This window comes from Pinus tabuliformis, chromosome Q (assembly GCF_031772625.1).
Source record: "Pinus tabuliformis cultivar Carrire ecotype Pingquan chromosome Q, CPIR1, whole genome shotgun sequence".
Lineage (NCBI taxonomy): Eukaryota > Viridiplantae > Streptophyta > Pinopsida > Pinales > Pinaceae > Pinus > Pinus tabuliformis.
Window position 1 is genome coordinate 523,189,775 of NC_142296.1, and position 27,068 is coordinate 523,216,842.

Here is a 27,068-nt window from a genome sequence, read left to right on the forward strand (position 1 = left end):
AATTTATTAAAAATATTAATATGTAACGACTATATTAAACGACTAGTTTTTGAAAAATAATATTTAAATTGTGATATTAGTTTATTACTTTATTAAAAAAAATATGAATAAGTAACTGCTATATTAAACAGCTAGTTTCTGAGAAATAATATTTAAATTAATTTATTAAAAAAACTTTAAAGAAGTTGAGTTAAAAATTATAAAAACGAGTCAACATCCTAATTGAGACAAGATCATTTGATAATCAAGTAATGGAAATAAAATAAACTAAATTAAAAATAATTAATGGAAAAATAAGTAAAATAAAACAAAAATATACACAAGTCAAAAGAAATATATAAAGAAATAAATAAATAAACATAAAAATAAAACTAAATAACTAAAAATAGAAACAAATATATATATATATATATATATATATATATATATATATATATATATATATATCCAAAGAAAAATAATCAATAAATAAAACAGGGTCAACAATAAAATATGGGGCTCAAGCCCATTAAACAAATAAAAAATACTAAAAGGAGTTAAGAATGAATAGGATGATAAAATACAAAAAAAACACGAAGGATAAAGAATATAAACTCTAATGAAGAATAAATCAACAAAAAATACTATAAAAAGAATGCCAATACCTCCATAGATAAACAAACAAACAAAATAAATCCCAAAAAGAAGCCTCTAAAACTAGGAGGACAAGATAGGGACTCAACATCTACTAATATTCCAACCATCATCTCTATTCAAATTATGGGGTCTTTTTTCAATTTCTAGGGCCTCAAAATGACTAACCCTAGCAACGACTTGGGCCTCCTCAATGGAGATGTGATGCTTATATTTATCTACATGCTCTGCCAAAGCAGAGGAGTGGGTCCTTCCATGCTTGATGCCAACAGCATGCTCACGAATCCTTTGATTAATCGAGCAACCAGTCTCACCAATGTAGGGAGTCCCACAAGAGCATGGGATAACGTAAACACCCTTCATGTTTTTTGGCTTGATGGGGCCTGACCCAAGTTTGGAGTCAATTAGCCAAACAAATCCCTGTACTATTGGCCCTTTCGACAACAGCCCACAGAGCGTGGGCTAAGGTCTCACCTGAAGAAGTATGGGGGGATGCTGGAACCAAGTTTCCACACCCTTGATATGTCTAAGGGGTCGATTTAGTCCAAATAGGAATAGTTTTGTGCAGGTCACTTCGCGCACTTCCCTGACATGCGAGGCCTTCGCGCTCTGTTACGATCGCCTTCGCGAAACCCTAATAAGGGGCTGAGGTGATTTTGCGCTGTTAAGGCAACGATCTGCGCTCTTTCCCTAAGTTCCACCGCAGATCTTACTTATCCTCTTATAACTATTAGTTAACTTCATTTAAACAGATACTTAGCTTACATTCGCGTACTCAACACATTGATATAAGTTCGCGCAACAAATAAACTAGTAAAATTGCAATTCATATCCAATATACTTCAATGCATAAAATAGGAAAAAAGGTACACAGAATGATAAAAAATCTCTTTATTACTTCTTCAATCGATTACAGACTGAACTCACGCTGCGCAATCAGCTGCAGGGGTCTGCACACTCAGCTGCGAACTACTATGCCTCTGCACACTCAGCTGCAGAGCCTTCTCCTACTCTACAACCCAAGACACGACTTTAAACTTCTACTTAGACTCAATGCTTCATCTTATCTTAGATTCTTCCATTAGATGTCTCTTTTATAACTTAGAGCCTTACTCTATTTATATAATCCCATGATCCAAGGACCATGGGTGGACCTCTCAAGCTGACATTATATTACAAAAGTAAGGGCGGAAAACCCTCTGACTCAATTACAACTTCGCGCTTTGCGCCCACAAGTCACAGAGTCTTTAAATTGGACTTAGTCAAAACTTGGGCTTTAAGCCCCAAAACTTGCCTTGGGGGATCTCGCGCCCAACAATATTCTTGGGATCCACTGGGTCTTTTACAGATCTAAGGGAGCTCTGGATGGTATTTAAAGGCCTAAAGGTTGCATCCACCTTATGCTTCCTTAGGATCCTCGCAATCTTGTCAGTGGTCCCTTAGATGAAAGGAATATGAACACTAGAAAAACGAACCTTGGTATCTTTCTTAGCACTAGGACCTTTTTCAGCTCTGAGGAAAGCCTCAATACATTGGTGTCTACTATACCCATTATTAAAGAAAACACTTAGGAGATGTGCTTTCTCTTCATTGAGATGGTTCTCATAAAAAACTCTTAAAGCTATAATCACTAAGGTGTTGAGAACACCAAGCTTTTGAGGTGGGAAATGATGAGAATTAGCATGAAGATATTGTCCCATATGATTTTTCTTACGAAATACCTGATGAGAGAAAGAGCCATCATCATTCCTTGAGAGGAGGATGACAAGGAAGGGAAGACTGCCATTACATTCAAATTCCATGGTGAACTTTATAGAACTAGATTGATTGTTAAGATGGAGGAAAAACAGTTCCAACTTTTCTTTACCAAGGGGCCAGATGACACAAGTGTCATCCACAAACCTCTTCCACATATTAGGCACAAGACGAGAAGAAGCTAAGGCCTTTGATTCAAAATCCTCCATGAATATATTAGCTACCACAGGGGAGAGGGGAAACCCATGGCGACACCACAATTTTGCTCATAGAATTCCCTATCGAATGAAAAGAAAGTAGAAGTAAGACAAATACCAACTAAATAAGCCATATCAGGATCTGTGATGCACTTGATAACTTCAATAGTCTCGTTGATAAGGATATTAGTGTAGAGGGAGACCACATCGAAGCTCACAAGCTTGTCATCTGGATCAAGGTTGAAACTCTTCAACTCATTAAGAAAAGATGCAGAGTCCTTGACGAAGGATTCTATATGGCAAACAAGGGGCTTAAGCTTATGGGCTAAATATTTAGCAAGAAGATAAGTTGGCCCTCCTATCGTGTTGACAATGGGTCTCAGAGGAGCCCCTTCCTTATGAATCTTTGGCAGACCATAGATTCTAGGGGTAAGAGGGAAACTTTCAATAAGCTTATGACTAAATGAGCTGATCGAGCTACTAGCCTTTATAGCAAGAGCCACACTTTTGGAAATCTTCTTCAGGGGATCCTTGTTGAGTTTCCTGTAGCTCCCGCTATTATGGAGGTGGTCCAACATCTTCTGATGGTAATCATCTTTATCAAGAATAACCACAACACCACCTTTGTCGGCTTTGAGAACAACAATATTCTTATTATTGTTTAACGATTTGAGAGCATCAAACTCAGGTTTGTTGATGTTGTTCTTGGGGGGTTTTGTCTTTCTAAGGACAATTGCACAGTCTTGATGAATGATATCTTTAGTGACGTCTGTTAAATCTCTAATACCATATTCAATGTCACAGATGATATCATCAACCGGGATATTTCTAGGAGAAAGAGAAAAATTTAAACCTTTCTCCAAAAGACTAAAGATAGGGGGATCAAAAGAAAAGTTAGAGAGATTGACAACCCTATTACTAGAAGAGGAAAGAAAATTAGAACATATAATATTATCCAAACCTAGATTCTTATTACCAATCCTATTATTATTACAAATTATCAGAATTGAGAACAGAGTCACTAACCTCATTAATAATAATATTATTATTAAGCCCAATGATATTTTTATTATACAAATTATTATTATCCAAACACAAATTATTATTGCTATTCCTAATATTATTATTCCTATCTGAGGTGAAAATACAGTCACTATTATTATTACTAGTAAACCAATTATTATTATTATTATTATTATTATTCAATTGAATATTATTATTAATAGAACCACTTCCACTATTTTTGAAACCAACAGAAACCAAAGAAGAATTAACGGACAATGAACCTAAGGGAATCTGACCTGGTGAATACGAGACAGTTCTAGCTTCACCTTAGATGGCGAGAGGGTGAGAAACACTGTCAACCCAAGATTGGAGAGCAGAGATTTTATTAGAATTAATTCTTCTTCTAGAAGGACCACAAAAGCAACTAGACTCATTAGGCTGCGAGATGAATTTCTTCGAGAGCTTACTAAACTTCTTGGACTCCTTTAATTTCCATATTTCTTCCAGACGAGTAGATTTCAGAGCTTAGCATACCTCAATCCTTAACCAAAGGGGATCAGGGATCTAATTTGAAAGTTCCAAATGGAGAGACAATAAACTATGAGAAATGAAATCCAAAACCTTTCTCACCCTGCCAATCTCCAAACAAACCAATGCCATGCTAGCATTAAGAAAAATATGACAGCCATTAGAATTATTAAGAGGGTGCTTAATCTGAGCAAATGGAGGAACAAGGGAAGAGTCTCTACATCATTTTACAGATTTGTCTTCAACTTGGAAAGCCTTACGTGAGACTGTTCAAAGTGATGAAATTTAATAGCAATGGCTCTTCTGTATAGGGTAGTAATTTTTGTATTCAAGCTTCTGTGATCCATAATGAATTAAGCAAAGTCTTTCAGTAGAAATCACATAAGAGAAATTTTTGGCCGACACGTTTCGAACCAACAAGTGTGGTTCATCATCAAGACTAGATGAAGAGGCAGACCATGGCAAAGGCTTAAATAGAGAGCAATTTAGAGACATAATTTCAAGTAATGACTATATTTGAACAATAATATTTAAATTATGATATTAATTTATTAATATATTAAAAACAAATATTATTCAGTAATGACTATATTAAACAACTAGTTTTTGAAAAAATATTTAAATAATGATATTATTTCATTAATTTATTAAAAATATTAATAGATAACGACTATATTAAATGGCTAGTTTTTCAAAAATAATATTTAAATTAATTTATTAAAAAAACCTTTAAAGAAGTTGAGTCAAGATCTTAATCGAGACAAGATAATTTGATAATTGATTAATGGAAATAAAATAAACTAAATTAAAAATAATTAATGGAAAAATAAATAAAACAAAACAAAAATATACACAAGTCAAAAGAAATATATAAATAAATAAACATAAAAATAAAACTAAATAAATAAAAATAGAAACAAATATATATATATATATATATATATATATATATATATATATATATATATATATATATATATATATATATATATATATAAAATCCATAAATAAAATGGCGTCAAGAATAAAATATGGGGCTCAGGCCCATTAAACAAATAAAAAATACTAAAAGGAGTTAAGAATGAAAATGATGATAAAATACATAAAAAAACATGAAGGATCAAGAAAATAAACACTAATGAAGAATAAATCAACAAAAAATACTATAAAAAGGATGTCAATACCTCCATAGATAAACAAACAAACAAAATAAATAGGAAAAAGAGGCCTAAAAAACTAGGAGAACAAGACACAGACCCAACTTCTACTAATATTCCAACCATCATCTCTATTCAAATTATTGGGCCTTTTTTCAATTTCTAGGGCCTCCCTCAATTTAAGATGATGGAAATGACTAACCCTAACAATGACTTGGGCCTCCTCAATGCAGATGTGATGCTTAGATTTATCTGCATGCTCCACCAAAGTAAGAATGTGCATTCTTACTTGCTTTCATGGTCGTGGTTACTTTGCAAACTATTTTGCGGGTTAGTTAATGGTTCTTTCTATGATTGTGTGTGTATTTATTAGGATCGTAATATTACTTTTCTTCTAAAGGATCACTTTCTTTTTTCTCATCTATGAAAGTACATTATACATATTTCAATTGTGTGTTTCACATGGCTTACTTGTGTATCTCAAAGTATATGTGCACTCTCGTATGTGTTAATCGCAGTCAAGGAAAATCTCTAAGAATAAATGGTAGTCGGGCCTTTGTTCCAGATGGGGCTCCTATCCCAAATGGTGTGAGGTCTTATTGGGAATTCATACCGGGGAGACCCCCTACTATTGGTGGTATCCAATTTATATCCCTCACCTAGGTTCAATTCCTTGCGACTCATATGATGATGAGACATATGTCAATGAAAAATGTGGCATATATATATGTAATATGGTTCTAATAAAAATAAACATAAGAGTATCTCTATATATAAAGATATGGAATTTATATAAATATATACAATATTACTAAGAATCAACATAGATCCATCTTAACTCATGGCTACAAAGCATAAAGAAGAATCAAATATTTAGAGGTCAAAGCATTTCCAGATTTTGCATGAAAAAAAGGTACCTCCCAAATGATTGATTTTCTCTTAGAACTTAATAAAATTTATAAACTCATCCAACTCATCGGTTCACTATGCGAGAGTCAATTCATATTCATCTTCTAGAATATTTATAATTTTATTATTTATATGGACACAAATCCTAAAGGATTATGTTGAACCTCCCTCCTTTAAGCTGACAGGGTGTTTGTGAACCCAAACATCATTATGAAAATTTTAAACTTTTCTATTCTAAGCGCTTTAGTGAAGATGTCTATAATTTGCTCATTTCTAGAATATTTTATTAAATGAATTCTTGGCATCTACATGATATCAATCAAATGATACTTTATGTTGATGTGTTTGGTTTGATCACAAAATCTAGGATTCTTATCCAACTTCATTATATAAGTATTTTCAACCAGAAGAGGAGTAGAATTCACTTGTTTCTCCTACAAATCTTCAAGTATGTTCTTAAGCCACATAATCTTATTGCTTTTTAAACTACCACATATTTTTCCTCTATTGTGGAATTTTCTAGAAATTATTATTTGCATGACCTCAAGGATGAAACTTCTGATCTAAGACTCATGAGATAGCATGAAGTCAACTCAAAATTTTCTTTGTCTTTGTCAAGGTTGAAATAAGAATTCCAATCAGAATGAAGTCATCCACCCATGAATATTGAGTCCAAAGTCTTCAGTTCCTTTCAAGTAATCTAGAACTCTTTTTATAGGATACCATTGGCCTTCACAAGACTTTTAGATAGATTGGGAATAGATTCCAACAATAACTAAAATATCTGGTCTAGTAGTAGTGAGGTAGATAATGTTTTCCACAAGTTGTTTGTACTTGATTGCATTCTCAAATTTATTCCCTTCTTTTGATGCAAAATTAAAATTATGTTCCATTGGAGTAAAGAAACATTGCATTTACTCATGAAAAACCTATTCAACAATTATCCAATGTACTTATTTTTGGAGACGAATATATACCTTGGATGTTGAGTCACTTCAATGCCCAAGTAGTTGTGAATATTTCCCAAATCTATTATTTCGAAGACCTTCTTCAACTATTTCTTTATGTATGCAATATAGTTTTCATTGTTCCCTATTATCAATAGATTATCCACATATATAATAAGATATAAAACAAATTCTCCAAACTTGTTGACAAAAAGTGTTGCATCATCAATATTAAAGTGTTTAAAATTCATTTTCAAAAGATGCTCAATTAAATTTTCATACTGTGCTCCCTTCAAAACAAAAAAATTGTTAAGCCATGAAGAAATTATCTTTCAAATATCCATTCAAGAAAGAAACCTTCACATCCTTTCTGAGCTGCCAAGGCAAAGAGAGTCCATATGGTGTCCCATTTTTCTATAGGGGAAAATTTCTTTTCATAATCAATGCCTTCTTTTTGTGAAAATCCTTTTTCCATGAGCCTTTATTTGTGGTTTTTAAGTGATCCATATGATTTATACTTATTCTTGTATACCCACTTGCATCCAACTGGTTTGGTTCCGAAAGGGGGGTCCACCAACTTCCATTTTGCCTTATTTATGAGAGTATCATACTCCTACATTGCTTCTTTCCATTCATAATGAGAAGCATCTTATTTAAAGGAAGTTGGTCTAAATTTAGTAGATAAATTCAATTCAAAATCATGTGAAACATCCATATCAATTACATCAACTAAATTAGAATTATCTACATCACCTCCATCTTTTCTAGTGGAATCTATGGTCCCTATCTTTCAGACCTCATCAATATGAACACTTTCAAGTGTTTTGGTGGGCCATTTTTGGGGACCTTTCTAGGATTTTACAAGTTGCTCCATCGATTGTGATGGGGTTGCATCAAGATTTAGCCTCTCAATACTCTCAATCACATCAATCAAATGATATTTTTTATTTGATGAAGTTACTAGAACTTCATGAGGGGATGGTAGTGCTTCAGAAGGAAATTCTAGAGATTGATCCAAGATATGGATCCCCTATTCAATATTTTGAATGTCATTATCAAATATATGATATGTATTTTAATGAGTGAATTATCCAAATGATCAAACTATTGCTCAACAATCTTATTAGTCTTGGAATATTGAAGAATCAATCTTGCTTCTTTGTTCCTAGGGAATTAAGGTTTAACAGGTGGAATCAAAGACCTTGAGATGCCTTAACAAAGGAATGTGACCATACCACATATCATAAGGATTTTGAGAGAATAATTTGGACACATTTTTTGACACACACTGCTCATAGAACTGCATCAACCCAAAACATCGTCCCAAAATATAGTCTTGTTCATTCTTTCAACTACACCATTTTGTTGAGGATTTTATGGAACTTTGATTTGATGTTGAACCCCATGTTAGAAAATATAGTTTCAAATTCATTAGAGGTATATTCTCTTCCATTATTAGTATGAAGAAAGCCAATATGTGATTGTGCTTCATTTTCAATCCACACATGAAAATTTATGAAAGTTTCCAAAGCTTGAGATTACTTTTCAACAAATACACCCAACAAATTTTGGTGTAATAATTAATATTCATCATATATTTATTGCCATTAGTAGAAGGAACATGTATAGGGCCAAACAAATAAGAATGTATCAATCCAATTTTTCTATATGCTCTAGAAGTGGAATCATGAAAGGGTTTTTTTCTATGCTTTCCAAGGATATAGGCATCACATTGCTTTAGTTTCCTAGGAAGGAAAATCAAAGACACCGTCCTTTTTTAATAAATGAAGGTTGTCATAATTAATATGTCCAAATATAGAATTCCATAGAAGAGTGGATGGAAATGTACCTTGATCATTATTTGAGATGTATGCATAATTCTGTGTATGAGCATATTTTCGTTTTAAATTTAGTAGTCTTTCCTTCTCCACTCTAATTCTAACAAATATGTTTTAGATACTTTCCTTATTTCTATTTTTCCATAAAATATATGAATAGAGTGGCCTTGCTCGCAAATGTGAATAGGGGAAAACATATTTCTTCCCAGCTCTTGAACATAAAGTACAAGCTGTATAATATAATTAGGAAATCTAGGTAGTTTAAGGTTGATGGTTCCAAGCTAAGGGCTTAAGACTTGATTTATATGTAAAACACAATGTTCCATCAACATTATCATTGAAATATTTATAGAAGTATCTAGAAAGCTCATGTGGCATGTTGAACCTATATTAAGCATCCATGTGTAACCACCCTCTTCCCACATTTACCCAAGTAACTAGACAACCATGGTAAACATGCGATGAGGGAGGCCACTATGTATGGATTCAACCTCCTTGGTGACCTTGACGAAATGGAATCTACGGAACACATCAACCATACCTTCCACATCAACAACAACACCCCCAGGAGACATCTCAGCCACGCAGACATCCTGCCCCTGAGTCCCATTGATATTTTATACCTCTTGACCTCTGGACACTCTCATTCTATAAGCATGCCAACGTCTAGGGACCTATGGATGCTCTCACAAGCCTGCAAGCCAGCATCTAGGGACTTTTCCTAGCAGACCTATGCCAGCGTCCATAGAATTCAAGGCACTTTTCTAGCCCATAAATCCGACAACTGCCCCAAAGTTGTTATAACTTTCAGAATCCATCGAAGACATGATGACAAGACTTCTAAACCAAAAATAAACCTTAGGACTATGCTTGACCATCCCAAACCGGGATTGACATTTCATCAAATACTTGACATCATTGCAACCTACATGTTTATGATACAAGACAAAGCATGAATGGATGAAAACTGTTATGAAACATGACTAGAAGGATCACCACCTTCTCCATTGAAATATTATAACATCAAATAGGTGTTGAATCCATAAATTTAACAATTACAAGTAAATAAATGAGATAACCATGACATGAACCAGTCAATTAACCCAACTTATAACCAACATAAAACCATGTAAATAACATAGATATAAAAACCATTAAATCCACATATAAATAAGTGCAAAAGAAAGAGAACTTAGCTTTCATTAATCATAGGAAAATTCAACTAGGTTTGGGACTTCCATGTGCCACCTGACCATAGACATGGTTGAACCAACTCTTTCTTTCAGCCAGTCACCCTCGTCCCATATTCCAAGCATGAATGTGGGATCTCATGGGTAAACCAATCCAAAAACAATCAAGGGAATCTAGATGTTAAACCACATCCACCCTCACCAAATAGTGATCACACCAAAACCGATCCTATAATCACAACTGAACCGAACTTGGAATTCCATTCAGGATCCATCACTATCCTTGAGGAATTTTCCGTCTCCTTGTCTCTCAGGCTTTACTGCAATCCAATCTTTGATCACTAGGCCCTAAAATGAGACTAGTCTCTCAAGCTTTACTACAATCCAAACTCGGATCACTAGGCCCTAAAATTGAGACTTATCCCTCAGGCTTTACCGTGTATCCTGCCAAAACTAGTCAACGGATTCCTAAGCCTTTGGGAAAGAACCTTGAGACCACCTCCACCTTCGATTCCGAAATCCATCTAAAAAACCAAAGCTCAAAACCGAGATAAACATCCCACCATACCATGACATCTTGAAAAAGGCAAGGCTAGGATGAAAACCACTATCATAACCTAGCAAAACCATGTCATCGACAACAAGAAAACCATACACCAACATGCAAATACATGCATGTCAAAACCAACTAGAAAATCACACATGCAATATGTTACCTACAAGTATTCCTGCTGAAGCTGCCTGATCCTTCTGTTCCTTCCTTGATCCTTCCTTCCCTTCCTTTCCCCTTGCTTTCTTTTCCTTCCTTGATCCAAAGCTAGAGTGCTCCAAGAAAACTCTAAGTGACCAAGAGTGAAAGGGAGAGAGAATAATGAGAGAGCTCCAAAACTTGAACTGACAAAAGGTTACCAAATGATCATCATAAGCCTTTTTATTAATGAGGCCTCTATTTTCTTCATTTTCCATTATTTTCCTCCTCACATGCAACTTGTGACCTTTCACCTTAATTTTCTCCTAATTTCTTTTATTTTCATAAATAAATGTGTCAAAAATGCAGTTTTTCCTTTTAATGCCTTTGCCTTAGTCTTTTCTAATTTCCTTGGACAAAAACACATATAGTGATTCCCACTAGGATATATTTTCCCAACATTCAGCTTGGAATAAGTGTCCCTTAACTGTGGTCTTATTTTGCATTTATTGAATTTTATTACATGAAATTTTCACCAGGGTTGTTACAGAACTCTCCCCTTTGGGGAACACCGTCCTCGGTGTTAAACCACATTAAGACCTCAACAAATGGGTGAAAATAAAACATACTATCTATGGAGATTTATAACTTAGCTCATTGCAATATTTACAATGAAAGACCTGCTCAAAAGCAAAACATCATGACAACATGACAAGATAAAAACCATATTGCTTATTGGAGATTTATGGATTAGCTCATGGTAGTATTTACATCCATATACATATATACATATATACATATATACATATATACATATATACATATATACATATATACATATACCAAACCATCAAAAAAACATATGCCAAACATATACCAACGTCAAACCAAAACTGCTTTGCCTCAACTGGAAAATAATGAAGGATACAGGGCTCACATTTGATCTGCCATCTCCCATGTAGCTTCTTCAGGCCCAAAGTGATTCCATTACACTTTAACTTTCTCTATGGCTATGTTCCTGAGCATGAGATGCTTCCACTGCAATATGAACTGAGGTTCTATTTGGAACTCTCCTTCTTGCTCCACCTACAATACAGACCAATCAATAACATGATCAACATCCTTTATATACCTCTTAAGCAATGAAATATGGAAAAAAATCATGGAATTTCACTATTGGAGGCAGTGCAAGTTGATAGGCCACTGGTCCAATCCTTTCAAGGATCTCAAAAGCCTCGAAATACCATGGTGCCGACTTGGCACATGATCTAATCCTTAAAGATCTATTCTTGGGCTTGATGCACAAATACACATGCTCCCCAACCTAAAACTCCTTGAACACCCTGTGCCGATCTTCATAACTCTTCTGTCTATCTTGTGTTGCCTTTAGATTCTTATTTATAACCTGCATTTCTTGCTCCATGTCTGCCAAATATTTGGTCCAATAAGTGCCCTATTCACTGGATCACTCTAGCTAATGGGAGTATTACAACTCCACCCATACATTGCCTCGAAAGGACTCATCCTCAATGACTCATGATAACCATTTTTTTATGAAAACTCAACCAATGGAAGATAATATTCCCATTTCCTCTACTGGTGCATCACATACATCCTTAGCATATCCTCCAATATCTTTTTGACCCTCTCTGTTTGTCCATATGTCTGTGGATGATAAACTGAAGGCCAACTCTATACCCAAACCTGCAAATAGCTCCTTCCAAAACATGGAAGTGAACTTTTCATCCATGTCCGAAACAATCTTCTTTGGAACACCATGTAATCTCACTACCTCTCTCATGAAAACTTGTGCTACCTCACTGGATGAATATGCAGTCTTCACTAGAATGAAGTGAGCTACGTATCGAGCATGACCATAATAGAATCATTCTGTCTCATTATCCTTGGAATACCTATGATGAAATCCATGGAAATGACCTCCCATTTCCATTCTGGAATTTCTATAGGTTGTAGTAAACCACCTAGATTCTTACATTCTCCCTTTACCTGTTGAAAATCCAAGCATCTAGCCACAAACTCTACCACTTCCTTAGTCAGATTCAGAGAATAGTAGAACTTCTTCATCGTCGTCAATGTCTTTTGATATCCTAGGTGACTCGAATATGGATTGACGTGAATCTCCCTTAGGATAAGCTTCTTGAGCTCACTGCAATTTGGTACATAGATCCTGCCCTTAAATCTCACCAAACCATTTGCTATGAGACAATATTTTGCATCCTGATCACCTATACCTGTACTTACACTAATACATGTACCTACACCTATGCCTATACCTGAACTTGCACATGTACCTGTACTCTGTTGTAACCTATGCATGATCTCCATGTACTTGTCATCCCGTTGTCCTACCTACAAGATCCTATCTTGTAACTCTCTCCCATAAGATCTCATAGTTGTTATATGATTTACCTGTACCTTCCTGATAAGAGCATCTACAACCCGATTCTCCTTTCCTTTGATGTATCTGATCTCAAATTCGAACTCACTGAGGGTGGTCAACCATCTAGCTTTCCTGGAATTCATATTTGGCTGGTCAAACACATACCTCAACCCACTTTGGTCGCTCATCAGTGCAAACCTCTTGCCAAGAAGATAGTGCCTCCACATCTCCAATGCATGTATGATTGTTTCTAACTCAAGATCATGTGTCAGACAATTTTTCTCGTGCTCATTCAGTTTCCATGACTCATAGCACACTACCTATCCTTCTTGCATGAGAACTCCACCAAGTCCTCTCTTGCAAGCATCTATATACACTATGAACTTCTTGTCCATATCTGCAATCTTTAGCACTAGTGCATGTGTCAAAAACTGCTTGAGCTGCTCAAAACTAGCTACACATTCTTCTCTCCATTTGAACTTCTTACCTTTCTTCTGCAATGATGTGATAGGATATGCAATGCGTGAGTAGTTCCTGATGAAACTCCTGTAGTAGCCTGCCAATCCCATGACTAATCTCACCTCATCCACGTTCTTAGGAGCTGCCCACTCCATGATGGCCCTTATCTTTTTTGGATCTAATGTTATGCCTTCCTTGGAAATGGCATGTCCCAAGTAACACACCTCTGTCTGAAATAAGCTTCACTTGCTAAGCTTAGCATACAATTGATGCTCTCTTAGAAATATCAACACAGTTGCTAAATTCTCAGCATGTTCTTCCTCATTTTTAGAATATACTAGTATGTCATAAATGAATACAATAACAATCTTGTCCAAATAAGTACGCAACACACTATTAATCAAACACATAAATATAGTTGGAGCAGTAGTCAAATCGAATGGAACTACAACAAACTCATAATGCCCATAACTCGTCCTGAATGCAGTCTTGAAGATATCCTCTTCCTTGATGTGTACCTGATGGTATCTCGATCTCAAGTTGATCTTAGAGAAAACTGCTTCTCCCTTCAACTGATCAAACAAATCATCGATCCTTGGAAATGGGTACATGTTCTTGATCATTACCTTGTTCAGCTACCTGTAGTCAATAAAAAATTTGAGAGTACCATCTTTCTTCTTTACGAACAACACTGGTCCACCCCAAGGCAATACACTTTGCCTAATGTATCCCTTGTCAAGTATCTCCTTTAACTACAACTACAAATCTAACAACTTAGGTTTGCTCATTCAGTAAGGCACCTTTGATGTCAGAGCTTCCCCTGGCACCAACTCAATAGAAAATTCTACCTCTTGTGAGGTGGAAACTCTGTAATGTCCTCAGGAAATACATCCTCAAACTGTTGTAGAACTGGGTATCTTCTCAAAACATCTACATTCCCAACTTACTTACCTTTGTCACTAGAAATGTGCACTACAAATATCACACAACCTTTTCTACAGCTACGCTTAGCTCGCATAGCAGTAACCATGCTCACTAATGTAGGCTTCTTCTTCCCCTGCAAAGTTATCTTTTCCCCACTATCATCCACACACTCAATGGCCTTGTTGAAGCAATCCACTTTGGTCTTGTGAAGGTACAACCAATCCATACCCAAAATCATACTATACAAACCCAATGGTAATACATTCAAATGTGTTGCTATAGGCATACCATTTAACTCAAATGCATAAGTTCTCACCCAATGATGAACTCTCTTCTTTGTACATGTAGCCAACTGCACCAAACAAGATTTTGCATGCACTTCTTTTCTCAAAACACACTTATCCACCAGGTCTAGATTTACATAACTATAGTTCGATCCAGGATCAATCAAAATAGAAACAACTTGATCATAAAGCTTACTGTCCATCTCAATGATAGATTCTTGATGATCCACCTGCATGTTGTCCACAACTGAATAAATACGAGGAATTATATGACCAACATCACCAATTGTATGAGCCTCCTAGTCACTGTAGATATGGGGTCTACCACCACTCTGATACTGGGGAAAATCCCTCTTACGAAGATCCTTACCAAACATCCAACATTGTAATGGTTTTCTACCACCGCCTCTAGCATGTTGCTCTCCATGTCCTTTCTCAGTTGTATTGAACCTCTTGTAAGGAAATGCATTTTATTTCTCACTTTCATCTTGAGTTCTTCCTTGCTTTGGTGGCCATTTTCCTTTAGCTTTCTCATTTCTTTTCAAGTCATGCTTAGGCTCAACTTTGCGCTTCGACTACTCATAACAATGTTTCAACTTTTGGATGGCCTCCTCTAGTGATCGAGATTCATTAAACTCAATCCAGTCTCTGTATGATACTGGCAGTCCACTAATGAATCTATGAACCTTGGCCTTCTCCTCCTTGAGGTAAGGCACATATCTCAACATCTCCAACAACCTGCTAGTATGCTCATCATATGTCATGGAACCTATCCACAAATCATAAAATTCCTTAACTCTGTCATCAAAGTATATTTCCGACAAATACTTCTTCTTGAAGAGCCTCTCAAACTCATGCCAAGTCAAATCATACTCATGTATACCTTTAACATTCTTCACATGTTCCCACCAAATATTTTCTTTACCTTTGAGACTGAAAGTGGCTATCTTTTCTTTGATGTTTTCTGAATAGTCATGCAATCTGAAGAACTTACTCATACAGAGAAATCATGCCTCTACATCGTGTGATTTCTTCATCTTTTCATCAAAGGTAGGTGACTTTTCTTTCCTAAACTCATTCAACAAGTATCCCCTATCGCTCCTCCTGTAAGGATGATAATGATGATGGTCGTGATGCATGTTTGAACCAGAACTAGAATAATACTTGTGTCCATCACCTCTCCTATCCGAAGTGTCCAAAAACCTGCCATATTTGATCATGTTGTCACTGTCCAAACTATGATGACCATATGCCCCATTAATTCTGTCCTCCTGCTCATGGCTGATCCGAAGTGATCCATGTCACTGTAATTCTAACAAACTCTAAAGTAGTATTACATTAACCTCTCCTTTCCTTCTCTTGTCCCTGCATGATTTTGTCATTGTCTACCTTACAACTCCTTATTTCTTCCTTCAAGCTTCTCATCGTATATGCAAAATCAGAAGAGAGACCAACACCACACTACTCATTTTATTCATAGGGAGAGTATTTATAGTCTACCATCTTGCTAGCCATTTGATCTCTTTCCTACAAGGCATACTGTGTTAGCTAAACCAAATCAAAATAAGCCAACATACCTTAGCATAGTTCGGGGAGGATATCTCATCCACAAGATCATCAAATCAATGTGATACATGTATAACATAATCATAACAACATATAGACATATGATACATAAGCACATAACCATGTAACCATTAGTCTAGCTAGAGTGTAGTCATCAATGCACGACCATATCAACTACACACATACCATGACTACATACATGAAAATAAAAACCATAACACCATTGTATACTTGAAGAGATGCAAACATTAACATGCATAAGCAATGCGTAATTGACCACACATCCACATGAACACATATAATCAAGCATGAACGATGATACTTGTAACCAAAACTACAAGAATGATACATGTAAGTGACATAGAAAAACATGTAGCAAGTCATACACTCATGACAACATGCTTCACATAACGACATTCTTATCCCCATGGTGACATCACTACGATTGTAACCAACACCATGCATATGAAATAAGCACATAGACCACAAGGATGACAGACACATGTACAACTGAAATGAATGCATGACAAACACATTCACCCAAGGAGAGCACAATTACTACACTCTAATACCAATCTATAACCATGCTCTTCCCACATCTACCTAGGTAACTAACCAACCGAGGTAAACCTGCGACAAGATAAGTCACCATGTAGGGATTCAACCTCCTTGTTGACCTTAAGGAAATGGAATTGACGGAACACTTTAACCGTGCCTTCCACATCAACAACAACATCCCCAGGAGACATCTCAGCCACTCAGACATCTTGCCCTTGGGTCCCACTGATATTTTATACCTCTTGACCTCTGGACACTCTCATGCTATAGGAATTCCAGCATCCAGGGATCTCTGGATGCTCTCACAGGTATGCAAGCCAATGTCCAAGGACTTTTCCCAGCAGACCTATGCCAACATCCATGGAATTCAAGGCAATTTTCTAGCCCGAAATTCCATCCATTGCCCATAAATTGTTATAATTTTCAGAATCCATCAAATACATGATGAAAAGACTTCTAAACCAAAAACAAAACTCACAACTAGGCCTGACCATCCCAAACCAGCATTGACATTTCATCAAACACTTGGCATCAATGCAACCTACAGGTCTAGGATACAAGACATGGCATGAATGACTGAAAACTCTTATGAAACATGACAATAAGGATCACCACCTTCACCATTGAACTTTTATAACATCAATTAGGTCTTGCATCCATCAATTTAACAATTACAAGTAAATACATGAGATAACCATGACATGTACCAGTCACTTAGCTAAGCTTATAACCAACATAAAACCATGTAAATAACAGAGATATAACAACCATTAAATCCACATAAAAACAAGTTCCAAATCAAGATAACTTAGCTTTCATTAATCATAGGCAAATCCTACTAGGTTTGGGACTTCCATGTGCCACCCGACCGTAGACATGTCTGAACCAAATCTTTCTTTCAGCCAGTCACCCTGCACCATATTCCAAGCATGAATGTGGGATCTAATGGGTAAACCAATCCAAAAAAACAAGGGAATCCAGAGGTTAAACCACCTCCACCCTCACCAAACCGTGATCACACCAAAACCGGTGCTCCGATCAAAACCAAACCGAACTTAGAATGCCATCCGAAATCCATCACTATCCTTGAGGAATTTTCCATCACCTTGTCTCTCAGGATTTAACGTAATCCCATCCTAGATCACTAGGCCTTAAACCAAGACTAGTCTCTTAGGCTTTACTGCAATCCAAACCCAAATCACTAGGCCCTAAACTGAGACTTTTGCCTCAGAATTTATCATGTATCCCACCAAAATTGGTCAAGGGATTCCTAGGCCTTTGGGAATGAACCTTGAGACCACCTCCACCCTAGATTCTGAAATCCATCTGACAAACCAAAGCTCAAAACTGAGATAAACTTCCCAACATACCATGGAATCTAGAGAAAGGCAAGGCTAGGCTGAAAACCACTATCATAACCCGACAAAACCATGCCACCGACAGCAAGAGAACGATACACCAACATGCATATCCATGCATGTCAAAACCAACTAGGAAATTACACATGCAATATGTTACCTGCAAGTATTCCACCTGAAGCTGCTTGATCCTACTCTTCCTTCCTTGATCCTTGCTTCCCTTCCTTTCCCCTTGCTTTCTTTTCCTTCCTTGATCCAAAACTAGAGTGCTCCAAGAAAAGTCTAAGTGACCAAGAGTGCCAAAGAGAGAGAGAATAATGAGAGAGCTCCAAAACTTGAACTGAAAAAAGGTTACCAACTGATTCTCATAAGCCTTTTTATTAATGAGACCTCTATTTTCTTCATTTTCCATTATTTTCCTTCATTTTCCTCCTCACATTCAACTTGTGACCTTTCACCTTAATTTTCTCCTAATTTCCTTTATTTTCATCAATAAATGTGCCAAAAATGCCTTTTTTCCTTTTAATGCCTTTTCCTTAGCCTTTGCCAATTTCCTTAGCCAAAAAACACATATAGTGATGCCCACTAGAATATATTTACCCAATATTCAACTTGGAATAAGTGTCCCTTAACTTTGGTCTTATTTTGCCTTTATTAATTTTTATTACATGAAATTTTCACTAGGGATGTTACACGTGCCTTTCTCAAAGAAGAAAATTAAGTGTGAAATAAATATTCATTTACTACAATATTTCAATGGGAAACAATATAATCAATAGATTTAGGTGATTTACCTTTAGTTGGATCTAGTGTTTTATATTTATCTTCTTTCTGGTTTCTATTGTCTTTGATTCTCTCCTAGGGATTTTTCATATTGATGCATCACATCCATCTCTTCCACAACCAATGTGGTGAATATTGGATATTTCTTCTTGATGGTTTTTACACCACACCCCCCCCCCCCCCCCCCTATAAAATTATTTCTTCCATGTACTCTTCTACTACCACTTCCTTTAGGAGAATCGTGTGATTGATTCTTCCCTTTCTTAGCAAGGTAGAATTCTTCTTCATGGGAATGAGTTGTTGTCTTCCTCTTCCCAAAAATTTTCTCTTATTCTACAACTTTCTCCATCAGAGTGTCAAAAGTAATGGACTTGAGTTGGTCACTAGCTTGCATGGATTCAATAGAGAGAGAGTATGAAAGGTAGAGAATATTAACGAATGTTCCAAAAGAAATGTCTATATTCACTCCAGTGGCATTTATATCATGAAGTATGGCTTTGATTTCATAAGCTAAGGCCAAGGGATCATCATCTTTTAACTTAAGGTTGAAGAGTTTGACCATCATTTGAACAAGTTGCAATTATGAGTGTGAGTCATATAGATTCTTTAATTTCTTTAATGCACCATAAGAATTTGTAATGGAAACAATGTGGCAACACACCTCTTCACTTCTAGAAGCAACAATCAGGACATAAGATTTTTTATCATTGTTCTCCCAAATAAATAACTCCTTATCTAATGTGGGCTTGGTAGGTGCACTGTCTTCTTCTCCTTTATATATACCTTTTCACAAGTCATTAAAAATGATTGTGTGCTTGATCTTTTTGAACCTTATCGATAGTTGTCCTTTCCACTGAGAACTATGCCAATAATGGAGATAAGGGAATGTATATTCAAACATAACAAAATATATGCAACAATAATATATGGTAAAATAAATCTAATATAACTTTACAAAAAATAAGTATATTTAAACTGTTATCAACACTCTCATACTCAATGGGCATGCAATGAAAGTGGATGTACCAAGAGACAAAAATATAATAGCAAAGGTAATGGAGGGGGGCCATAACATTCTAATAGGTGTGTATCATGTGCTTTTCAAAGTACTCAACATTGATTATAAATCCAATGGTAGAAACTGTATTGCAAATGAAAATATGGTCTAGCAACAATCTTCTCCTAAGCTTTGCAATCTAATGGAAATATGAAATCCATGCAATAAAATTTACATAAAAAAATTTAAAATTCCATGCTTGACAATACAAATAGAAAAACGCCTTATACAATGCCTAGATACATCCATTTCCAAAAAATTTCAAATAACATTATTGTTCTATGCCAATGCTTGAAAAAATGGGCTAGCAATAAAGTGGCTCGGGCCATGTCGACCTTGCCTATACTCTTATCACCAAAAATGATGAGAAATTCCTTTCCAGGGGAATAGATTCCCAATGGGTTTCTAAATTTAAAAAAATAGAGAGACTTGATCTCATATCCTCAACCTCATATACAATAAACGCATGAAAACTATCATGGAATTGAATTTTTCATCCATTACCATCATTTGGGGGCATGATTTTAACGAGGGATTCATTTTTAGGTTTGACTACATATTCATGAGAAGGGATAAAAGTTTTCTCTACATGAGTGAGGTAGGATGTGAATGAGGAAAAAAACATTACGAGGGATGGAGTAACGACCATGGTTTGAATGTGTAGATTAACGAATTGAACCCTTGAGACAACTACCAAATCAAACCAGTAGATGGATACACATGAGAGTGAGCCTGGGGTTTTAAATGTCACCTACTAAAAATTGTAAAAATGAAGGACAATGCAGAAACTATAGAGTAATTGGCATAAGAAGAAATGAAATGTATTTACAAAATTAGAACTATATTTCACAATGGATCTACCTCATGGACAAAGCTAACATACTAGAATGGAAAACTTGATAGGCTAGAGACTAGGGATGTTTTTGAGTGGGAAAAGAGTTCGACTAGTTTTGATACCATGTCAGAGGTAAATCCCAAGTGATTTATTTTCCATTAGATATTAATCAAACTTAAACAACTCTTATTAATTATTGATTCATTATATGAGATTCAATTCATCTTCATCTTCTTCTTGAATATTTACAATTTTATTATTTACATGGTCAAAAATCTTGAATGATTATGTCCAATAGATGAAATGTGTATATTTATGTTCTTGTATCCTAAATGGAAAATATGGTATATGGGATGTTTACTTATAATATTAAAGGGTAAATATGGATGCAATGGATGTATAACATTCATATGCCTACTTTTGGATCTTCATGTGCCCTAACGATGTGTTTTTAGGAGAATAAGACTATTAGACTTTAGTGTTGGTTATTGCTAATGTTCTTGATTGTTTTAGGTCTTTCTTATATAATAATTTATGAATATGTATACAAGGAAGGTTAGCCTCCTTAGTCTATTGGAGGGCTATGATGGTTGGTTGGTTATGGAAAGCTCTTAGTGAGCATTAATCAGGAACCTAGTCCTTTATTGTTAAGGCAAGAGAAGCCCCAAGTATAATATGAAGATTATAAGGTTTTTTGAAGGTACATATTTAGATGTAAGAGTCAAAACCTTGATTGCAAGGTGCATGCTCAAGGGAAGGGGCCTTCTTGGAACATCTAAGGAAAAGTGTTATAGAGTTCAATAAAGAAATCTTGAACCGGTTGGGATGAAAATGTATGAAGGCTTAAAATGGGGTTATGATTTGAACAATGGCCTCTTTGAATCCTCAAAGAAACGCTTGATAGGCAATCACAAGAAGGATAATTTTGGACATCTTCATGGTTAGTGAAGAAGTTCTCAATCTCATGTTTCTTTATATAAACAATTTCCTTTTCAATTCCCTTTTCAACCCTCACAAAAGGATGAGAAAATCCCTCTATAAGCCTACTTTTCCTTGAATAATTTTGGGGATTGATCACCTGGTTTTAACAATTTTGAAAATTTGGGGATTAGAAATTTAACCTTAGTCCCTAGTCACATGGATTGATGGAGAGTTATTGTTAGGTCCTTATAATACTAGTGTATTCCCCTTATTGTTATTGTCAGTGTATCCTCCTATTGTTATTGTTGTTCCCATGTATCCCCTATGTTGTTTTATGTTGTACCCCATATAAGACCACTATTGTTATTATTGTGCCCTTACACTATTATTATTATGGGAATTTCGAGGTCTATAATGGGCCTCCTAAGAAAAATGTACAACCAAAATAAACTTTATAAGAACCAATAGGATTCAAGATGATGATGTCAACCATGGAGGATGATTCACCATTTTTGGAGTAAAAAATAAAAATAATAAATAATAAAACTACTTTTTCAACTCATATTTTCAACTTATCTCTCTAAGGTTTTATTCAAATTTCGAGCGGGAGTACTCGTTAGATGCAAAATTTAATTCCTCATCCAAGAAGTACCCATGTTGCATACTTTCGATGGACCTTGCTACATGAAAAATGAGGAATACATGGAAAAATGTGATTGCAATCACATTTTTCATGTATTTCCTTTTTTTTCGTGTTGTTATCACTCAGAATTAACCTCAAGGCTGAGGAAAGGCAACTCTGAGGTAACCACAAACCAAGCTTAACCTGGTAGCTAGCCCTACCAGGTCGGGAGAGGGCTCTCTCCTTATAAATCTCAATTGAGATGACTGAATTAAATATGAATTTTAGGCTAGGTATAGAGTGCGGGGATTTTGTTTGAATGTTTTGGGTTGAAACATCAAAAGAAAGGATGATTAGGATATGGAGTTGATGCCAGTTTCTGCTGGCAAAATTGGGGAAAATTATGTGCCATGTTCAGCCAAGTGAAGATTGTAAATGTGAGAAGTATAAGGGAGAAAGCCGCTGCATTGCAGGCATCAAACAAAGGATGGATCTGCAGCAACAACTTTAGATGAAAGAGAATAACTAGGTTGCTCAACAGAGCATCTAGCAACAAATGAATTTTGCTAAAACTACCATTACAACTAACAACAAAATCATCATGAAAGGAGCATCATTATGGATGAATTCCTAACATATCACTTAGATAATGCTGAAACAAAGGAGAAAAACATAATGTGTAAATGAATTACAGGAGAAAAAACATACTGAACATTTAAGCATTGTGATGAATCCCAGGCCTAAAGGGAAAAAACTACTTTATTATGATATTCTATAAAACTTTACACAGTCCAAATGCTTCTTCCTGTTGCAAAAATCGAACCTCTATCTTTTAAAAATAATCCTATATATAATATTACATATTAATTATTGATTCCTAAACATAGGAATCAAAATAATTAAAATAGAAAAAACAAACAAAAACCTAAATATGTTTTTATGCGGTCAAATTACCTAAATTAAATTATAACAAAATAACTAATTAAATCTCAAAAATAAAAAAGGAACAATTAATTTGTTGCCACAAGTCGAATTGCCAAATTCTGTTTTGGAACATCGCTAGAAATCAGGGATAATTTGGGATGATTAAATCACCCTCCACCTGCACTCTGTAGATGCCTTGGGTTCCTAAAATCTTTGCCATTTGTTCATTGAGTGTTTCAAATACTGCCAGCTCTCCTTTAAAAACTCGATGTTGTTGATCTCATGGCTAAAACACTTGTCATCTATTCCTAGAAAACATGAACACCAGGAGGTCATGTGAAGTCAGCTCTAGGAAGGGCAGCATCAGCGTGGTCAGCTTCTCTTAGCACATAATTGACATAATTCTGGTCTAAAACACGTTCTCCTGCTCCCTCATGGTGTAAATATTCAAGCCCTGGATCTATCCCATGATAATCAATATCAGATAACAACTCATTCCTCACAGGAAATGGATCAGCAGGAGACAGAGCCTGTCTCTGACACATAGAAACATATGAATCTAATGCTCCTCTTTGTTTTAATAAATCATTTTCCTCCAACGATTTTCATTGGTTCCAATTCATTTTTTTTTTCTATTGCTAGAGAAATTTTACTGGCTAAAATTTGTTCCTCCTCATCTATTCAATTGTTTCCTTCATGGAAGTTGTTGGCCGCTGCTTAATGAAAGCTTCTACTGCCTCCAAAGAAACTTTCAAGGGTGGCATGTACTTCTCAATGAATTCTTTAAGCTCTGTTGGAGAAGTTATTTTTAACAAATCATCTGGAGTTTGAAGATGGTGTCCACTCAATCAATACAGACATCTCATCACCTGGTGCAGGAAACAACCATATCTAATAGATGAACCCTTAGCGTGACCCAATAAATTAAGAAAATTGAACCAACTATGTTGTCCCTCCACTTCATTTTTTGACCGTCTGAAGGTATGTACTGCATTTGGAGTCAAAACTGGAGGCTTTGACACATGAATAACTTTGAATGTGTAAGGCATGTTGATTTGTTGATAGTTGAAATCATGTTGCTTGATGAATTCCTGTCGAACCATGGATCTGACTCCATCAACTCCAACAAGCAAATTGTATTGGATAGGCTCTTCATTTCTTCTGCCAAATGTCATAGTATGGGCATCGAAATCTGCTCAAACACAATGCTTCTCAAAGTGAATCTGTCAAAGATATAGAAGCTTTTTTCACTTGGGTAGGCCTCTAAAAGCTCTAACTGATCCTTTGGATAGCGGTTCCTCAATTCAGAGATAAGAGTACTGGCAAGTGCTCTCTGACTTATCAGGAGAGATGGTTTATCAGGATTGCGCTTCACGGCAATGTTTTGAGAACCAGTATGCACAACAAATTGAGATGTAAGAATCCCTTTTTCCTTCACAGCCTCCCATAGACCATCTATATGACTAATAGCATGGCCTCCCCTTACACTTAAACCCACAGAATATTGCCTTGTCTTATACCATTGCCAATAAATTGGTAGATTGGTAATCATGAGATGCAATCAAGGAAGAGTTGCTCAAGGAAGTTGTGCCCTTCTCGAGAGATGATGCGATTGTTGTTTCTATTTATTACCCAAGTATGAGCATTGTGCGTAGGGCCACACTTCCAGAAGCACAACGCCAAACCCAGGAGCGCAGTGCCACACTCAGGAACATTTCGATCACATCTTTCACAATACCAGGTTCCATCCTCATATTTGCTAACTTTCTTGTGGCACTGCCTTTCTCCAATGAATAAAGGGCAAGTTGTATAGCAAAAGTTGTCTGTCTTTATAAAAGATACGGTCGCTTTTACTGAAATCTAGTTACGCTTCTCAGATCTACCAAGTCCTTCATCCTTAATTTGAGAAACCATCTTACACATGTCCACTCTTCCCCGGATGTCAATTCTCTAGTAATAGACTGAGAAGCAGTTCTCTTCCCCTCTCTCTCAAACCAGTCTCTCAATCGACGAGCCTCTGGAAGGTTTGGGTTTATAACAAGTTGGGTTGTGGAAATTGTACCCACAGATTTCCCACTAAAATCACTAATCCATCCAGCTTTCACAGCCAGGATGGAGAAGGATCTAGAATCACATAGCTCTTGAATCTGCTGACCCTCCTTATTGCAGAAGGCACCGCACATAGTGAACTCCACATTGTGACCTGACATGTCCTTCATTTGAAGAGACCTTTTCTGAGTCTCCGTGCCATTTTTTCTCATTATTATACTCGATGGATTGATTAAGATTACAACACCAATGACATCTGCCATAGAATTGTTCTCCATGTTCTCAACTTCACTTATTGGTATAAAATTGAAATGCTGCTTTGGTATTGAGTTGTCATCCTCCAAACATGGTTCTATTGTTGACGTAGACTCCAAGAAAATTTCCCAATCATTCTTTAGATGATTGAATATTTTTTTTGTGGGTTTTAAACTTCCCATTGAGATTATATAAACTTTCCCACTTTCTATCTGATTATAAAAGTGATCAGCAACAACATTAAAACATGTTATTCATATTTCCCCACCATCATAGTCTAGTAGATCAAAACTAAATACTTTTCCATCTCCTTTTGCATTATTATAGCAACAAAGTTCTCCTTTAGAAGTGACTCTAGCCTTTATTGTCCATTGGCCCTGATAAGGATTCAATACTGCAATAGGAATAATTCTTGCAGGAGCCTCATTTCTAGAAATCGATCCTCTGCTAGAATACATGGGAGGTGGTTGATAGGAAGGGGCAACAGTTGGATGACCATATGGATTGGAGGCATCATTCATTCCTCTAAATTGATCCACCTACTCCCCTAACTGCTGGGATTTGCATTTGATGAAGTGGCGGTGCAGGCCTTGTATATGAGCCAGTTCCAGCTCCAGACATATGTGAGGGCACGGGTACTGCAGCACTGGGCTCATTCCTTTGATACACTCCATTTACTGGTTGAGCCTCCACATTTATATTTGGCACCATTCTTGGTCCTGGATTGAAATAAATTCCATACGACTACCTTGGTTGGGCCTGTGGTGATCTAGGACCTGTGTTGAGAGAACTTCCATAAGACTGCACTGCTTGGGCTTGTGGTGGAGGTTGAGCCTGAGGAGCAGATTGCATTGCAATTGTAGCCCTCTTCTGCTGCTGAGCACTTGCATTTGCATCTATGAGTTGTTTTGGTTCACTAACGATGTCACACTTAGGTATCACAATTTCCATGTTCAAAACTATGATAATCTTCAGCGTTTCCAATTGTTGAAGCAGCAGAAATTAATATGGCAGCACAACGTTTTGGGATTGCCTTTCTCACATACAACCCACAGACATCCAATGTAGGTAGAAAACCCTAACAACTAGCTTGCGCTTAACCAATCATAGGTCTGTGATGAATAGTAAATGAAGCTTTACTCCTTTTTCTTGCAACCTACAAAACCTAGAAATTGCTCGAGAAGCATCAACACAACCAGGATGTGCAACAATTGAGCCTCCGTTG

At 36.1% G+C, this 27,068-nt stretch overlaps 1 pseudogene; it reads right to left on the reverse strand.

The window, feature by feature from the left end:
* Positions 1-23,871: 23,871 nt before the first annotated feature.
* On the reverse strand, positions 23,872-26,845 carry LOC149220502 (replication protein A 70 kDa DNA-binding subunit A-like; annotated as a pseudogene).
* Between the last annotated feature and the right edge of the window lie 223 nt (positions 26,846-27,068).